The sequence below is a fragment of the Ovis aries genome, chromosome 23 (genome assembly GCF_016772045.2).
Source record: "Ovis aries strain OAR_USU_Benz2616 breed Rambouillet chromosome 23, ARS-UI_Ramb_v3.0, whole genome shotgun sequence".
NCBI lineage: Eukaryota > Metazoa > Chordata > Mammalia > Artiodactyla > Bovidae > Ovis > Ovis aries.
Window position 1 is genome coordinate 38,514,990 of NC_056076.1, and position 17,892 is coordinate 38,532,881.

A 17,892-nucleotide genomic window follows, 5' to 3' on the forward strand; every position below is an offset into this window, starting at 1 on the left:
GTAACTGGCAAATTTGGCCTTGGAGTACAAAAATGAAGCAGGGCAAAGGCTAACAGAATTTTGCCAAGATCATGCACTTATCATAGCAAACACCCTCTTCCAACAACACAAGAGAAAACTCTACACATGGACATCACCAGATGGTCAATACCAAAATCAGATTGATTATATTCTTTCAGTCAAACATGGAGGAGCTCTATACAGTCAGCAAGAACAAGACCAAGAGCTGACTGTAGCTCAGATCATGAATTGAAAAATTCAGACTTAAATTGAAGAAAGTAGGGAAAAACCACTAAAGATCATTCAGGTATGACCTAAATCAGAATCCCTTACGATTATACATTGGAGATGACAAATAGATTCAAGGGATTAGATCTGATAGAGTACCTGAAGAACCATGGACAGAGGTTTGTGACACTGTACAGGAGGCAGTGGTCAACACCATCCTCAAGAAAAAGAAATGCAAAAAGGCAGAATGGTTGTCTGAGGAGGCCTTACAAATAGCTGAGAAAAGAAGACACGTGAAAGGCAAAAGAGAAAAGGAAAGATATACCCATCTGAATGTAGAGTTCCCAATACAATATTGCCAAGTAAAAAAATAAAAATCCTATTAAAAAAAAAACAAATAAAGATACCATTAGAACAACAATGAAAAAAAAAACAAACAAAGAATAGCAAGGAGAGATAAGAAAGCCTTCCTCAGTGATCAATACAAAGAAATAGAAGAAAACAATAGAATGCGAAAGACTAGAGCTCTCTTCAAGAAAATTAGAGATACCAAGGAACATTGAAAAATCTGTGTGTAGGTAAAGAAGCAACAGTTAGAACTGGACATGGACCAACAGACTGGTTCCAAGTTGGGAAAGGAGTACATCAATGCTATATATTGTCACCCTGCTTATTTAACTTATATCAAGAGTACATCATGTGAAATGCCAGGCTGGATGAAGCACAAGCTGGAATCAAGAGTGCTGGGATAAATATCAATAATCTCAGATACACAGATGATACCACCCTTATGGCAGAAAGCGAAGAAGAACTAAAGAGCCTTTTGATGAAAGTAAAAGAGGAGAGTGAAAAAGTTGGTTTAAAACTCAACATTCAGAAAACTAAGATCATGGCATCTGGTCCCATCACTTCATGGGAAATCGATGGGGAAACAATGGAAACAGTGAGAGACTTATCTTTTTGGGCTCCAAAGTCATTGCAAATGGTGACTGCAGCCATGAAATTAAAAGATGCTTGCTCCTTGGAAGAAAAGTTATGACCAACCTAGATCGCATATTAAAAGGCAGAGACATTACTTTGCCAACAAAGGTTGGTCTAGTCAAAGCTATGGTTTTTTCCAGTAGTCATGTATGGATGTGAGAATTGGATTATAAAGAATGCTGAGTGCTGAAGAATTGATGCTTTTGAAATGTGGTGTTGGAGAAGACTCTTTACAGTCCCTTGGACAGCAAGGAAATCCAACCAATCAACCCTAAAGGAAATCAGTCCTGAACATTCATTGGAAGGACTGATGCTGAAGCTGAAATTCCAATACTTTGGCCACCTGATGTCAAGAACTGACTCATTGGAAAACACCCTGATGCTATGAAAGACTGAAGACAGGACGAGAAGGGGATGACAAAGGATGAGATGGTTGGATGGCATCACCAACTCAATGGACATGAGTTTGAGCAAGCTCCAGGAGTTGGTGAAGTACAGGGAAGCCTGGCATGCTGCAGTCCATGGGGTCTCAAAGAGGACATGACTGAGCGACAGAACTGAACTGAACCACCTCCCTTCCCCACAAAGAACACACATGCGGCAAACATACATGAAATTACTATATCCACAGGAAGAGAATAACAAGACAAGTTATGGTGATGGACCCAGGTGGATTTCCCAAGTCCACGTTGCATGCTTATCCCTTCTAAGGGATGGGTCTGTTCTCGTGGGCAAGACTAATCCAAGGCTGGTTACGCTTATCTCTTACTAACTTAATTGTTCCACTCACTCAGGTCCCTTAGTCTCTCCTTATCACAAGGTCTTAGCCTCTTAATTACATTCCATGGATCCCTCTTCTAATCATCTCCCACCTCCATTTGAAAACATATATATATATATATATATGTATGTATGTATAAAACTTTCAGATGCATCCAAAATAAATGGAAAAAAGGAACTGATAACTCTTTGTACTCTTTCAATAATTACTGGCCATGGGCTTTCAATATCTAGAATGATCCACACTTTGAATTCCTAAGAAGCAGAGATCAAATTGTAGCAAAGACTACATAATGTGTAAAAACATTTTTATTGTCATAATTTTTATTACCGCATTTCCCTTCTACTGCTGCTGCTGCTAAGTTGCTTCAGTTGTGTCCAACTCTGTGTGACCCCATAGACGGAAGCCCACCAGGCTCCCCTGTCCCTGGGATTCTCCAGGCAAGAACACTGGAGTGAGTTGCCATTTCCTTCTCCAATGCATGAAAGTGAAAAGTGAAAAGTGAAAGTGAAGTCGCTCAGTTGTGTCCGACTCTTAGCGACTCCATGGACTGCAGCCTACCAGGCTCCTCCATCCATGAGATTTTCCAGGCAAGAGTACTGGAGTGGGGTGCCATTGCCTTCTCCGGCATTTCCCTTCTACCATTTAACTAATATAAGGGGACATATCAGTGTTGTCTTGCCTCACTGTGTGTCAAGCACACAGACTTCCGTTCGCTAACATTTTTACTCCATTTGTATCATATATCTCAAGACATGGGGCTTCCCTCACAGCTCAGTTGGTAAAGAATCCGCCTGCAATGCAGGAGACCCTGGTTCGATTCCTGGGTCGGGAAGATCCCCTGGAAAAGGGATAGGCTACCTACTCCAGTATTCTTGGGCTTCCCTTGTGGCTCAGCTGGTAAAGAAACCACTAGCAATGTGGGAGACCTGGGTTCGATCCCTGGATTGGGAAGATCCCCTGGAGAAGGGAAAGGCTACCCACTCCAGTATTCTGGCCTGGGGAATTCCATAGACTGTATAGTCCGTGGGGTCACAAAGAGTCAGACACAACTGAGCAACGTTCACTTTCACGTAACATGTACTACCCTGAGGAGAAACCCTGGGTCAACGACTTGCATCCAAATCAAGAACTGAGTTCCCGGCTTATCAACCGTCAAATGGCTTCTCCCATTACACTGCCCAGGTCTGAGGAGGAACAAAAGCTTCTACTTGGAGACTTCAGAACCATCCCAAAGAAAAAGAAGTGCAAGAAGGCAAAGTGGTTGTCTGAGAAGGTGTTACAAATAGCCAAGGAAAGAAGAGATGCGAAAGGCAAAGGAGAAAGGGAAAGATATTCCACCGAATGCAGTGTCTAGAGAAGAGCAAGGAGGGATAAGAAAGACTTCTTAGGAGAAAAAGGCAAAGAAGCAGAGGAAAACAATAGAATGGGAAAGACTAGAGATCTCTTTAAGAAAACTGGAGGTACCAAGGGAACATTTCATGCAAGGATGGGCTCAATAAAGGAAGAGATAGTAAGGACCTAACAGAAGCAGATTAATTAGAAGTGGCAAGAATACACAGAAGAACTATACAAAAAAGGTCTCAATGATCTGGATAACCACGATGGTATGGTCACTCACCTAGAGCCAGACATTTTGAAATGTGAAGTCAAGTGGGCCTAAAGAAGCATTACGAACAAAGCTAGTGGAGGTGATAGAATTCCAGCTGAGCTATTTAAAATCCTAAAAGATGATATTGTTAAGGTGCTGCATGCAATATGTCAGTAAACTTGGAAAACTCAGCAATGCCAACAGGACTGGAAAAGGTTGGTTTTCATTCCAATCCCAAAGAGGGGCAACGTGAAAGACTGTTCAAACCATCATATAACTGTGCTCATTTCACTTGCTAGCAAGGTTATGCTCAAAATCCTTCAAGCTAGGTTTCAGCAGTACATGAACCGAGAACTTCCAGATGGACAAGCTGGGTTTAGAAAAGGCAGAGGAATCAGAGATTACATTGCCAACATTCACTGGATCATGGAGAAAGCTAGAGAATTCCAGAAAAACATCTGCTTCATTGTCTGTGCTAAAGCTTTTGACTGTGGATCACAACAAACTGTGGAAAATTCTTAAAGAGATGGAAGTACCAGATCATCTTACCTGTTTCCTGAAAAACCTGTATGCAGGTCAAGAAGCAACAGTTAGAACTGGATATGGAACAACAGACTGGTTCCAAATAGGAAAAGGAGTAGGTCAAGGCTGTATATTGTTACCCTGCTTATTTAACTTATAAGCAGAGTACATCATGCAAAATGCCAGGCTGGATGAATCACAGGCTGGAATCAAGATGGCTGGAAGAAATATCAACAACCTCAGGTATGCAGATGATACCACTCTAATGGCAAAAAGTGAAGAGGAACTACAGAGCCTCTTGATGAGGGTAAAAGAGGAGAATGAAAAAGCTGGCTTAAAGCTCAACATTCAAAAAATGAAGATCATGGCATCCAGTCCCATCACTTCATGGCAAATAGATGGGGAAAAACTGGAAGCAGTCATAAATTTCTCTTCTTGGGCTCCAAAATCACTGCAGACAGTGACTGTAGCCATGAAATTAAAAGATGCTTGCTCTTTAGAAGGAAAGCTATGACAAACCTAGACAGCACATTAAAAAGCAGAGACATCCCTTTGACAACAAAGGTCTGTATAGCCAAAGTTATGGTTTTCCCAGTAGTCGTGTATGGATGGGAGAGCTGCACCATAAAGAAGACAAAGCACCAAAGAATTGATGCTTTCAAATTGTGCTGGAGAAGACTCTTGAGAGCCCCTTGGACTATAAGGAGATCAAACCAGTTGATCTGAATACTCACTGGAAAGACTGATCCTGAAGCTGAAGCTCCAATACTTTAGCCACCTGATGCAAAGAGCTCACTGGAAAAGACTCTGCTGGCTGGGAAAGGTTGAAAACAAAAGGAGAAGAGGGCAGCACCGGATGAGATGGTTAGATAGCATCACCCACTGAATAAACATGAATTTGAGCAAACTCCAGGAGACAGTGGAGGACAGGGGAGCCTGGTATGCTGCAGTCCATAGGGACACTAACAGTCGGACACAACTTAGCAACTCAACAGCAATAACAACATCAGGCAATCCAGTGGTTAAGAATCTGCCTTGCAATGCAGGGGGCATAGCTTCGATCCCTGGTGGCAGAACTAAATCCCACATGTCACAGCTAAGCTGCAACTACTGAGCCTGCAGGCCACAACTACAGAGTCTGTGCACTGGCCACAAAAGATCCCACATGCCACAACTAAGAGCAGATGAAACAAAAAGAACAAAGCTTCTATTTGAATCAGGAGCCTGTCCTTTCCAACTCTCATGCTCGTTCACATTGCTGTTGCTGGTGTTCAGTTGCCTAGTTGTGTCTGACTCTTTGCCACCCCCATGGACTGCAGCACGCCAGGCTCCCCTGTCCTCCACTGTCTCCCAGAGTTCACTCAAATTCATCTGATAGATTATTAGAAAAAAGATAAAACTTAAAACCTGTGTATTGTATCATACCACAGAGTATGTACAGACTCTCATCAGCCATTTTCAGAAATGTGTTAGTTTTTGAAGACATACAATTGCTCAGATTCAGGAGGAAGAACTGAAACACTGATCTAAGCCATCAAAGCCCATTCTTGACATTTTCCAGTAATAGATTCAAATCTGGCCTTTTATACTTATCTTGTACCATATTGATTCTAAGTCACGTGGAGTTTTTCACAGCATGACAAAGCATGAAGCGTGGGGTTTGCCAAATCTTTTTTTGTTCCAAGTTGCATTTATCGTGAGTCCTGTCACTCAAGCCATGCCCACTCACCCATTCAGTGTGATCATCTAAACTAGATTTAAGAGGAATATTAATAATTTTATTCTTTTTTTCCTTTAACAGTCAAACAGATCCTAGAGTGTGGAGGCACTGAAAGAAACTGGAAATTATGACCTAATTTGTGGTCTCTGTCAGGTCAAGCCTACACCAAATCAGGCAAGAGCCCGGGGTCAACTTTGACTGTAAGTGCCAAGAATTATGGAAAATCTGAGAATCTGTTGCCAAGGTATAAGCAGCAGGAAAATGCTGCCGTGGGATTGAAAAGGAGCTGACATTTCGGTCTCTAGAATCACACGCTGCTTTTTAGGTGCACCATGTAACCTGGGAACTATGTGTCTGCATAGTTTTGTAAAATATCTTTACCCTTTGCAAGCCATTAGTCTGCATGTGACCTTGAATCTCATAACAGAGTGAAAAACTTGACACCCGTGGGGACAGATGATGGGGACACGCAGATGGCAGCCGCCACCTGGGCTCCATGAGCTGTGTGGCACTCTTCTCACTTGTGTTGCCCTCATGCCAACTCTGTTCTGCCCCAATTCCAAAGTCAGCCTTGGCTGGGTCACTGTGGGTGTCCTCCTGTTTGGCCAACACACTCATGCTGGTTGTCACATCTGTGCTCCTGAAACGATTCTCCTGGTCCAGCCTCCCATCATTTCCCTGTTCTTAAAATGATGCTCTTGCTTGGCCCAATCCTGATCCTCCTCCTGGGCTTTAATTCCTAAGTCTGAGGTTTTTGCCTTAGTCCACTTACGAAATTTCGTTTTCCTTTTTTTTTTTTAAATTGATAAGCATTCCATATCCATTCTGGGAGCTGAGATATCTACCTTAGACCCATTTCTGAGTTTGATTTCTGCTAATCGATGATCTGATTGCCTGGTGCTTGTCATCTTATGGCATGTTACCCAAGAACAGACTCCCCAGATGTGGTTGGTAAGGTAGGTCAAATTATTGAGTGCCAGCCTTGTATTCTCTTTTAGGATACCCCATTGTAATCATAAGGGCTATGCTGGTGGCTCAATCGGTGAACAATTCACCTGCAATGCAGGAGACGCAGGTTTGATCCCTGGTTGGGAAGATGCCCTGGAGAAGGAAATGGCAACCCACTCCAGTATTCTTGCCTGGGAAACCGCATGGACAGAGGAGCCTGGCAGGCTACTGTCCGTGGGGTTGCAGAGACTCGGAAACAACTGCGTGACTAAGCATGCACTACTGTAATCATGGGTTTGGACTAGGTTTTGACTTTTACCCCTGACTGTAGTGATAACTGCTTCTAGGATTATCCATCCATCCAACCACCCACTCACCCATCTATCCAGCTTTTCATTCATGTTTTTCATTCTTACAACCAAGAGCTTACTTTATGCCAGATCCTATGTTTAGAACTGGAGACACAATAGTTCCTAAGACAGACATATCCCTGCTCTAGCAGGAGAGACAGATAATTAAATAAACAATTGTGATACAACATGACAATCAGTTCTCCATGCATCTTCCTAAGGGGGTGGGTTCAATGCCAAGTTTCCACATATTCTTTGTTGTCTTGTGAGCACAGTCATGCCTTACTGAGGCCAAACAGGCTAGTATTTTCAGTTCTCTTGTAGAGAACTTCAGGGGAAAATAGCATTTCTAGTCAGGAGAGCAGGCATTAATATCAAAGGCATATTTACATAAGAACCCCATTGGATTTCCATGGAATTTTACAATATGCAAATCCTTTTATTTACAGATCTTATTTTATCTTCACAGCATATTTGTGAGGTACAGGTAGGGTAAGCATTATTTTTAGCCTCATTTTATAGAAAAGAAACTCAGGTTCCCAGAAGTTAATATAGCTCTGGTAAAGTTTAGGGCTGACACTAAAACAAGGCCCAGTATTCCTCATATGAAATTCTATCCATTTTATTAGTAATTCAATAGAAACTGGTACAATTTCTAAAACCTTAGTAATGGCAGTTTGAGGTCTTACTGTCTACATTTTTAAACAGGTTAATGCTCACAGGATAGGACTGTGTGTGATCTGTTCTGGAAAAGTGACAAATAAAAATGTACCTCAGACTCTAATGTGTTGGTTTATCTTCATTAAGTGTTTACTGGGCTTCCCAGTTGGCTCAGTGGTAAAGAATCCACCAGCCAACACAGGAGACATAGATTCAATCCCTGGGTCAGAAAGATCTGCTGGAGGAGGAAATGACAACCCACTCCAGTATTCTTGCCCGGGAAAGCCCATGGACAGAGGAGCCTGGTGGGCTGTAGTACATGGGGTCACAAAGGATCAGACATGATTGAGACTGAGTGCACAGAATTCTAACTCGGGTAAGACGGTTCTTTGGAACACGAGTCTTCCATCTTCTCGGTCCCTATTTCTTGCCCCAACAACTCGCCTCTCGATTGACCGGCCCATCCTGCAGTGAGCAATACCAACTTGGATTCAAAAAGCATGAGTGGTATGTTTTTAAGGCTACCACACTTGGTGCTGATGGTTTGTCAGTTTCAGTATCAGCACTAGTCTTTCTTGGACAGTACGATCCCAAAGGGAGCTGACAACTGGTGCACCAGTAAGCAAACTTTATAGAGGTTAAGGAATGATAATTCATCACTGAAACCAAACCGGTTGTTATCTGGGGCTGCAACAGAATCCTTCTGTTGTCTGCACAGAAACTGAGCCAAGGCAATCCTGCAGAGGAGGAGTCTCCCCTACTTATCTGAATATATAAGATGAGGACAGAGTGGATTTTATGTCTGTTTTCAGATACAAACCTTTTCTTATGTAAACCGCCTCTCATTTCACCCACCTGGAACACCCTTACAGATCTAATACCTATCCAGTCTTTTAAGATCTAGCATTGGCATTCCAAAGTCCATTGCTCTAGATCTAATATTCCGTAGGACTGATATTCTATAGAGATTCTCTACACCACAACCTAGTCATAGGTTCTACCTTAGTTTTCTCACTAACTGATCTTCATCAGGTTTAAAGGGACAGTATCAAAAATAAATAAATAAAGGGATAGTACCTTGTGTATCTTGCACTTTTCAATCAGCTTTTACATCACACACACACACACACACACACTCAACATTAAAAAAACTAAGATCATAGCACCAGTTCCATCACTTCATGGCAAAGAGATGGGGGAAAAGTGGAAGCAGTCACAAATTTTCTCTTCTTGGGCTCCAAAATCACTGCAGATGGTGACTGCAACCATGAAATCAAAAGACATTTGCTCCTTGGAAGGAAAGCTATGACAAACCAAGATAGCATATTAAAAAGCAGAGACATCATGTTGCTTACAAAGATCCATATAGTTAAAGCTATGGTTTTCCCAGTAGTCATGTATGCATTTCAGAGTTGGACCATAAAGAAGGATGAGCACCAAAGAATTGATGCTTTTGGACTGTGGTATTGGAGAAGACTCTTGAGAGTCCTTTGGACAGCAAGGGACTAGTCCATCCTAAAGGAAACCAACCCTGAATATTCATTGTAAGGACTGATGCTGAAGCTGAAACTCCAATACTTTGGCCACCTAATGCGAAGAGCTGACTCATTGGAGAAGACCCTGATGTTGGGAAAGACTGAGGGCAAAAGGAGAAGAGGGCAGCAGAAAATGAGATTATTGGATAGGATCACCAGTTGAATGCACATAAATCTGAGCAAACTCCGGGAGATACTGGAGGACAAGGAAACCTGTTGTGTCCATGGGGTCACAAAGAGTAGGACACGACTTAGCAACTGAACAACAGCAACACACACAATTCATACATTAATGTATCTTTTTGTAAATAAGATACAAGCACACCCTCCATCCCCATATAAACATTCCTCTTCTGATTTTTCAATATCTTGCATTTATTCCTGACATACCATATATAATTATACTCTCTTTTTACTCAATCATCTGTTGCCTCCTCAAAGGCAACACAGGCTCAGTAAGGGCAAAATTAGTTGTCTGTCTACTACTGGGTCTCTAGCTTTAGAATTTTGTTTCACTTAGTATCTGTTGAGTAAATAATGAATGAGTGAATTACATACTTTGCATTTTGGTATAAAGTTTAAATTATATATATTAATGTTGCATATGTTTATATTTGTAGTGATAGCTCAGTTGGTAAAGAATCCACCTGCAATGCAGGAGACTCTGGTTCGATTCCTGGGTCGGGAAGACCCTCTGGAGAAGGGATAGGCTACCCACTCCAGTATTCTTGGGCTTCCCTTGTGGGCTCAGCTGGTAAAGAATCTGCCTGCAGTGTGGGAGACCTGGGTTTGATCCTTGGGCTGAGAAGATCCCCTGGAGAAGGGAAAGGATACCGACTCCAGTATTCTGGCCTAGAGAATTCCATGGACTGTATAGTCCATGGGGTTGCAAAGAGCAGGACACGACTGAGCAACTTTCACTTTCATTTTCATATCTATATTGTATGTATAATAGAGATGTTATATATTTTTATGTGTGTTTACAATCTGAAGCTATAACTTTAATCTAATTTTCAGATGTTTGAAATACAGTGATAAGGCGGATTGATTTAGATGAGCTGGTCTTTGATCTGTGCTGCCATCTGCTGGATGTTGGTGAAATGGCAGCAAACATGTCTAATATCTAGACCTGAGAGCTGGGAAGGACTTTGTAAACCATTCAAATCAACTTCGGTCCGTACAGGTCAGCAAGGTGGACATGAGAAATGAAGTGACATGAAGTGATGTGTTATCTGTCTTGATACCAGCAGAGCAGAATGTGGAGGAAGTGCTAGGTAGGGGCAAACACGTGAGTTCTGGAGTCAGACAGACTTACGTTAGCATTTTAACTGCATGGCCTTAAGCAAGTTACTTAGACTTTCTGAATTTTAATGTACTTTTGGGATTAACATTTACACTATATGATCTATAGGAGAATTAAATGTGATTCCTTCCTTCCTTCCTTTTTTCCTTCATTCTGAATGAAAGAGATATTTCCATATAGATAACAAGGTTTATTCCACAAAGAAGATATAATTATCATAAACACATAGAAAACCATAGTTTTTCAAATATCTAAAAGTAAAATAATAAAAAAAAAGGGTCAAATCATGTTGGGACAGTTTACTACATGTCCCCTCAGAAATCCATGAGGTGGTGTTTTTCTTTTTCAGTGAGGATCAAAGTACCATTTCTCAGACTTTAGTGACCACGAGAACCATCAGAACTAGCCCTGCATAAAAGACTGGTGCTACTACAGAGCCGTCACCTTTCTTCTCATCCCTACTCAACCACGCTTCCTCAGGAACCCCTCACAGTTTGTGAAGAATGTGTTTTATCAGAGCTAACCTACGTTAATGTGGGAGACTGACCATGTGATTATTTGGGGATATTTTAGACGCTCCAAAATTTTACTATTATATCTAATTCTATAATTGTGAACATCAATATTTGACTTATTTTCTTAGACTATTTAGAAAAGGGGAAATATTAATTTTAAACCTAAAGTATAAACATAATATATACATATATACACATGGATATGCATATTTTATATCTGAATATATATCTATCTATATCTATATATTAAAAAATCTGATTAAATATTGGTTTCACCCAAAAGTTCATTCAAGTTTTTCCTAAGATGTTGTGGAAAAACCTGAACAAACATTTTGGCCAACCCAGTATTTCTTGAAAAAGCAAAATTATTAAGAATCTTCTGTTGGCCCCTAGGTGAATCTTTCCTGGGGACAATTTCAATATTAACACTTTCTCACAAGGAGATAATATACACATCAAAATGCTAAACTGATAAGTCATAATTGTTTACATTTCTCCTGGTCATTTGTCCATTTATTCTTTAAAATGCTGTATAATTTAATGATGTGAAGCCCAGCTAATCAACTCTCAGACCACCTAGTACATTGCTCATTCCGGTATCTCTCAAGAATTACATGTCAGCATCCTTTCAGGAAAAGGATATGGTTATCTATCTATGGTAGAGTTACCTCTAATAATAGCCCTAGTATTTTAGTGATTCCTATTTCATAAGGTGTAACAATTATACTATTTTAAAATCCCTAACTGCAAAATAGTTTTCCTGAGAAAACTATATGAGGAAAAGATGCTTGTCTGGGCTATCTTGAAGGAGAAGGGCAAGAGACAATGAGAGCCTTCTGACTTGCAGGCTGTCATGATGATTTCTCTAACTCTGTTCAGATATCTATTCATGTTACAGAGAAAATGTCAACTTAGTAATTCAAACTTCCCATTGTTGCTAAAGTATACTGCAGCCCCTACAGCTGGACCACAAGAAGAGCATATACGTCTGACTTAAGGTCACATCCTTTGCTCCCACTGAAAAGTATTTTTTTATACAGAGGATAAAGAATGTGCTCACATATGTGTGTCTCAATTTCAATTATCTCGTGGTTCCTCCAGCTGCCTCGTAAGAACGGAGGACATCTGTGTGCCTGGCTGTGCTACACGCCCTGGTACAATGGATGATGAATATTAAACAGGTTACATCGCTTCCGTGCAGACATTCAGTGTTGTGGAGCCAAGACTCCAAATCTATGTTTTTCCACAGACGACTTCTTTAGAACAATTCTTTAGAGCCCAGAAGGCTCCGTTTTTAGTGGAAATATGACTTCATTTTTGGCAAGGTGGAACTTTTCTCTTCCATAGATTGAGACTGGCTTCTCTTAATCATGATCTGTCCTAGATAGTTACTGTAGCAATTATCTTAGAGATCAACGGTCTTCATCTTCATTGTCATCATCGTTATCATCACTATTATCTTTACAGTTATTTTTACTGCCAGGAATTACATGTAAGTGTTAATTAACTCAGTTGATCTTCTCAACACTAAGAGGCGAGTATTATTACACCTTGAGTTGACACAAGAAGAGATGAAGGCAGGGGAATTTAAATAAGTTGCACATGGTCACAGAATTAGTAATGCTGGCGTCAGAACTTGGGCACTGGAGTAAGTCTGCTTGGGTTCAAACTCTGGCTCCTGCACAAACAGTGTGACTGGAGGAAGGTTTCTTAACTTCCCTGAAGCTAAATTTCATGTGTAAAAGTGGGGCAGAGAAACGGATGATGGAGATTAAGATGTGATGGGGAACAGGCAGAGGACGAACTGTAGGAAGAGGAAAGACTGGGCCAATGGGATGGCACTGGCTTGTGTTACTACTCACCATTTTTATATTTAGGCTGTTACTTCTAGATGTCTAATGCAGGCGACACAGGAGATGTGGTTCGATCCTTGGGTCAGGAAGATCCCCTGGAGAAGGAAATGGCAACTCACGCCAGTATTCCTGCCTGAAAAACCCCATGGACAGAGGAGCCTGACAGGCTACAGCCTAGAGGGTCACAAAGAGTCAGACATGATTGAGTGACTAAGCATGCGTGCACACACACAGACACACACACACACAAATGTCCAAGTATCCTGGCTCTGAACCCATAACCAAATTACACAAATAAAAGGGTTGGCAAATGCCAGTTTCTGATGCAAAGTAGATTTGAAGGTAAAAATCTACACAAATCCTAGAAGACATAGCTGTTTATCTGAGGGGAAAATGGAAATTAAGAGTTCACACTTTGGTAAGGAGAGAATGAAGATATTAAAATGTCTCGTCATCACTAATAAAGCACATTTTCCCAGAAAGAAGATGAATTCATTTTAATCCTCCGACTTCACACTTCAGGAAAGTCACCTTCAGGCAGTGCTATTTGAGGATAATGAAGGGCAAAAGAAAAGAAAGAAGCAAATCTAAAAATTTCTGATGAGTGTTTTAATGCATAACTCAAAGTGACCTTTATTTTAATGTTAGCCAGAAACAAACTAAGTAAGCAAAGAGGTTTTTTTTACATACTTAGCAAACTAAGTAGACAAAATTTCTAGCAACTGCCTGTGAATGATTTTCTTTCAGCATCAGTTGCTCAATAAGAAACAGGAAAAAAAAAAAAAAACAAAACAGAGAAAAACCTCTGTTGACACTGGGAGGAAGTGATATTTAGACACTAACAATCATTCTATTTTGGAGCTCCTTAGAGAAGTCAATGAAAGTCAGATTATTTATGGCAAAGATTTTCTTAGTTCACAATTTAAACTCTGATAATTTAAACACCACATACAACTAACCCCGTAAGACTTCCTGGAGATATAATAGAGACAAAAGAATGAAATAAAAATGTTTTCAACCAAAAGGTAAAAGATAGTGGTGAACGCACTGAAGAACAAATAAGTTCCTTCTGACTTACTTGCAAGCTGATGGCCTTGTTTATAGGAATACTTTGAAGAAAATATGAGAAATTCACCTTTTCCCTACAACCAATACTTATAAAGACTGAAATACTTACTCATCAAGAGATATGCAAAGGACGCCAAAGCAGAAACAAACAAATGGGACGTAATCAAACTTAAAAGCTTTTGCACAAACAAAGCCATCAACAAAAGGAAAAGACAGCCTACTAAATAGGAGGAAAAAATGTGTAAATAATACGAATATATAAACAGCTCAGACATCAATAAAGTAAACAACCCAATTAAAAACTGGACAGAAGATCTGAACAGAGATTTTTCCAAAGAAGATATTCAAATGGCCAACAGATACATGAAAAGCTGCTCAACACTGCTAATCATCAGGAAAATGCAAATCTAAACTTCACTGAGATATTATTTCATACCTGACAGAAGGGCTATCATCAAAAAGACCACAGGTAACAAATGCTGGCAAGGATGTGGAGAAAAGGGAACCCTTGTGCATTGTTTGTGGGAATGTAACTAGCACAGCTACTGTGGAAAACATTATGGAAGCTTCTCAGGAAAACTAAAAACAGAACTACCAGAAATTCCACTCATCTGTATGTCTGAAGAAAATGCTAACTAAAAAAGAGACATGCACCCCAATGTTCAAAGCAGCATGATTTACAATAGCCAAGGTATGGAAGCAACATAAGTGTCTATGAATGAATAAAGCAGCTGTGGTATATAATATACACAATGAAATACTACTCAGTCATAAAAAAGAACAAAATCTTCCCATCTGCAACAACATGGATGGACCTGGAAGGCATTATGCTAAGTGAAATAAGTCAGACAGAGAAAAACAAATGCTATATGATATCACATATTTGGAATAAAAAATGCAACAAACTAGTGAATATAACAAAAAAGAACAGACTCAGAGATAACAAACTAGTGGTTATCAGTGGGCAAAGGGAAGGTGAGGGGTAGGAGATTAAGAGGTGCAAACTACTATATATGAAACAAATAAGCTACAATAATATATTGTACAGCACAGGTAATATAGCCAATATTTTACAGTAACTTTAAATGAAGTATAACCTTTAAAAGTTGTGAATCACTGTTGTATACCTGAAACTTACACAATATTGTACGTAAACTATGCATCAATTTTAAAAAATGAGACATGCCTGCAGGAGGTGTAAGAATTGTTATTGTTTAATTGCTAAGTTGTGTCTGACTCTTTGTAACCCCATGGACTGCAGCACGCCAGGCATCCCTGTCCTTCACTATCTCTTGGAGTTTGCTCAGACTCACGTCCATTGAATCAGTGATGCCATCCAACCACCTCATCCTCTGCCCTCTTCTCCTGCCCTCAGTCTTTCCCAGAATCAGGGTCTTTTCCAGTGAGTCGGCTCCTCCCATCAGATGGCTAAAGTGTTGGAGCTTCGGCTACAGCATTAGAACTTCCAAAGAGTATTCAGGGTTGATTTTCTTTAGGATTGACTGGTTTGATTTTCATGCTGTCCAAGGGACCCTCAAGAGTCTTCAACAGCACCATAATTCAAAAGCATCAATTCTTTGGTGCTCAGCCTTCTTTATGGTCCAACTCTCACATCTGTGCATGACTACTGGAAAAACCATAGCTTTGACTATATGGACCTTTGTTGGCAAAGTGATGTCTTTGCTTTTTAATACACTGTCTAGATTTGTCATAGCTTTCCTTCCAAGAAGCAAGTGTCTTCTTAATTTCATGGCTGCAGTCACCATCCGCAGTGATTTTGAAGCCCAAGAACAGAAAGTCTATCACTGCTTCCACTTTCCCCCCTTTTTTAGGTATGAGAAAGCTTCATGTCAAATAAAGAGCTTTGAACTAGGAGCCAATAAATATGGATTCCAGATCCAGTTCTACTAACTGCCCAAACTATGCTAAGTTTATTCACCTCTCTGTGTATCAATAACTTTTTTGGATCAGATTTTTGGATGGATATATTATGTCTAAGGTTCTTTCCACTTCTAATACTCTAGACAGATATACTATTTAATTACTTGGTATCTCAGGGGTTCGAGGGGTTCAGCAAGCTTCTCTCACTTAAATTTTCATAAAAACAGCTAAAGAGAAGGAGAATCTGTTTCACGAAAGTAAATATATTTTAATATCTCACTGTTGTCAATTTTCTATAATTTCAGCATGACCTTCAGAAACTCATTTTAACATTAGCCTTAATTTTGGAAGGCAAATCAATTGCCAAAAATTAAAAGACATTAATGTAAGATTTCAAAATAATTCAGCCACTTACATTATCGCGCCAATGTCTCCTCTCCAAGATTCAAGGAGATTTTTTTTTTAACATTTTATTAAGTGTCAAATCATAACTAACCTACTTTACCAAGCTTAACTTATATCATAAACTCCTAACTGAAGAAACACAATAGTTTTCTGAAAAATCTCAGATAAAGAACATTTTGTTCTCAAATGTGTTATTCTTTCTGGTCCTGTGAATGTAAACATATACATTTGAATGACTGCAATCTCATGCAGGTGCCTGGCGGCCACTTAAGAAAACATTTCCTGAATAAGGTGATCAGTCCTCCCACCTGACACACACAGGACAGATCAGAGTATTAAAACTATTGCTAAAGAAACTTTGCTTTCTGCTCTCACCATGTGCCTCCTTTTTCTCCACTAAGCTTCCTGAAGGTCAAATCTTCATCTTGACAGTAAAATGACTTAAACCTTTTCCACTTCAGAACTACCAAAATTTACCAATGGAAATGTTCCTCTTGCTTACTTTGTGGGGGCAGCCACTTGACATTCAATAGCTTTCTCAGTCTCACTACATTAACAGAAAAAAACCAGTGGCAATGATTTATCCAGATACGCTTCCATATTTCAACATCACTGGGTGCTGGGAACTAATAGCAAGAAATCATCAAACATTTTAATATGATTGCTAGTCCTAGACTTCTAAGGTATGACTGGGTCAACCTTTCTTTATATTGTGAAAAGAAGTAACTAGGAAAGAAAGGAAAATACATTCTTTTCCCTTCCTTTCTGAAGAAATATAACAAAGTAAAAATTATTCAACCAAGTGGAATAGAAAATTACCTGAATCTCAAATCACTAGAAAACATTTTATCAACTACTCTCTACTTGAATGTATCCATACTTTTTTATGGCTACACTGAGATGGGAAAATGAAACTGGGCTTCCATTTCCTTTGATTACTTCCGTTGCTGGTACACTCTTCCCAAAACATAGACAGTAAATGATGAGTGACAAGGATCTCACTGAACAAAATTCAAGACAACTCTTTGTCTAGCACGACTGACCTGGGAAATGACAGCAAGCATAGAATGCTATTCAATGATATAAAACTTAAGTATTAGTGTAGCATTAGCTACTCAGTCATCTCTGACTCTTTATGACCCCACAGACTGTAGCCCACTAGGCTCCTCTGTCCATAGGATTCTCTAGGCAAGAATAATGGAGTGGCTTGCCATTCTCTTCTCCAGAGGATCTTCCTGACCCAGGGGTGAAACCCAGCTCTCCTGCACTGCAGGCAGATTCTTTACAGTATGAGCTACAGGGATTAATAACTCCGTTAAGTGAGATGATAAGAGATTCAATGTTATTTCCTTCCAACAGCAATAAACCAAGCTCCGTTTCTTAGCGTCACAACTTTGTTCAGTTGATCTAAATGCAACATGAGTTTGCAGTGCCTTATCAGACACACTGATTATCTAAAAAGGAATGTAAAGATTTTTTGAAAAACATAATGTATTGTCTATAATCTAAGAATGGAGCTTATTGTTAGATCTGGACCTGAGACAGGAGATA

The 17,892-nt window shown here is 39.9% G+C and overlaps 1 protein-coding gene across 4 annotated transcripts in view; it reads right to left on the reverse strand.

Moving 5' to 3' along the window:
- Positions 1-17,892, reverse strand: part of DLGAP1 (DLG associated protein 1) — a 791,650-nt gene that overhangs the window by 459,185 nt on the left and 314,573 nt on the right. The window lies entirely within an intron of this gene.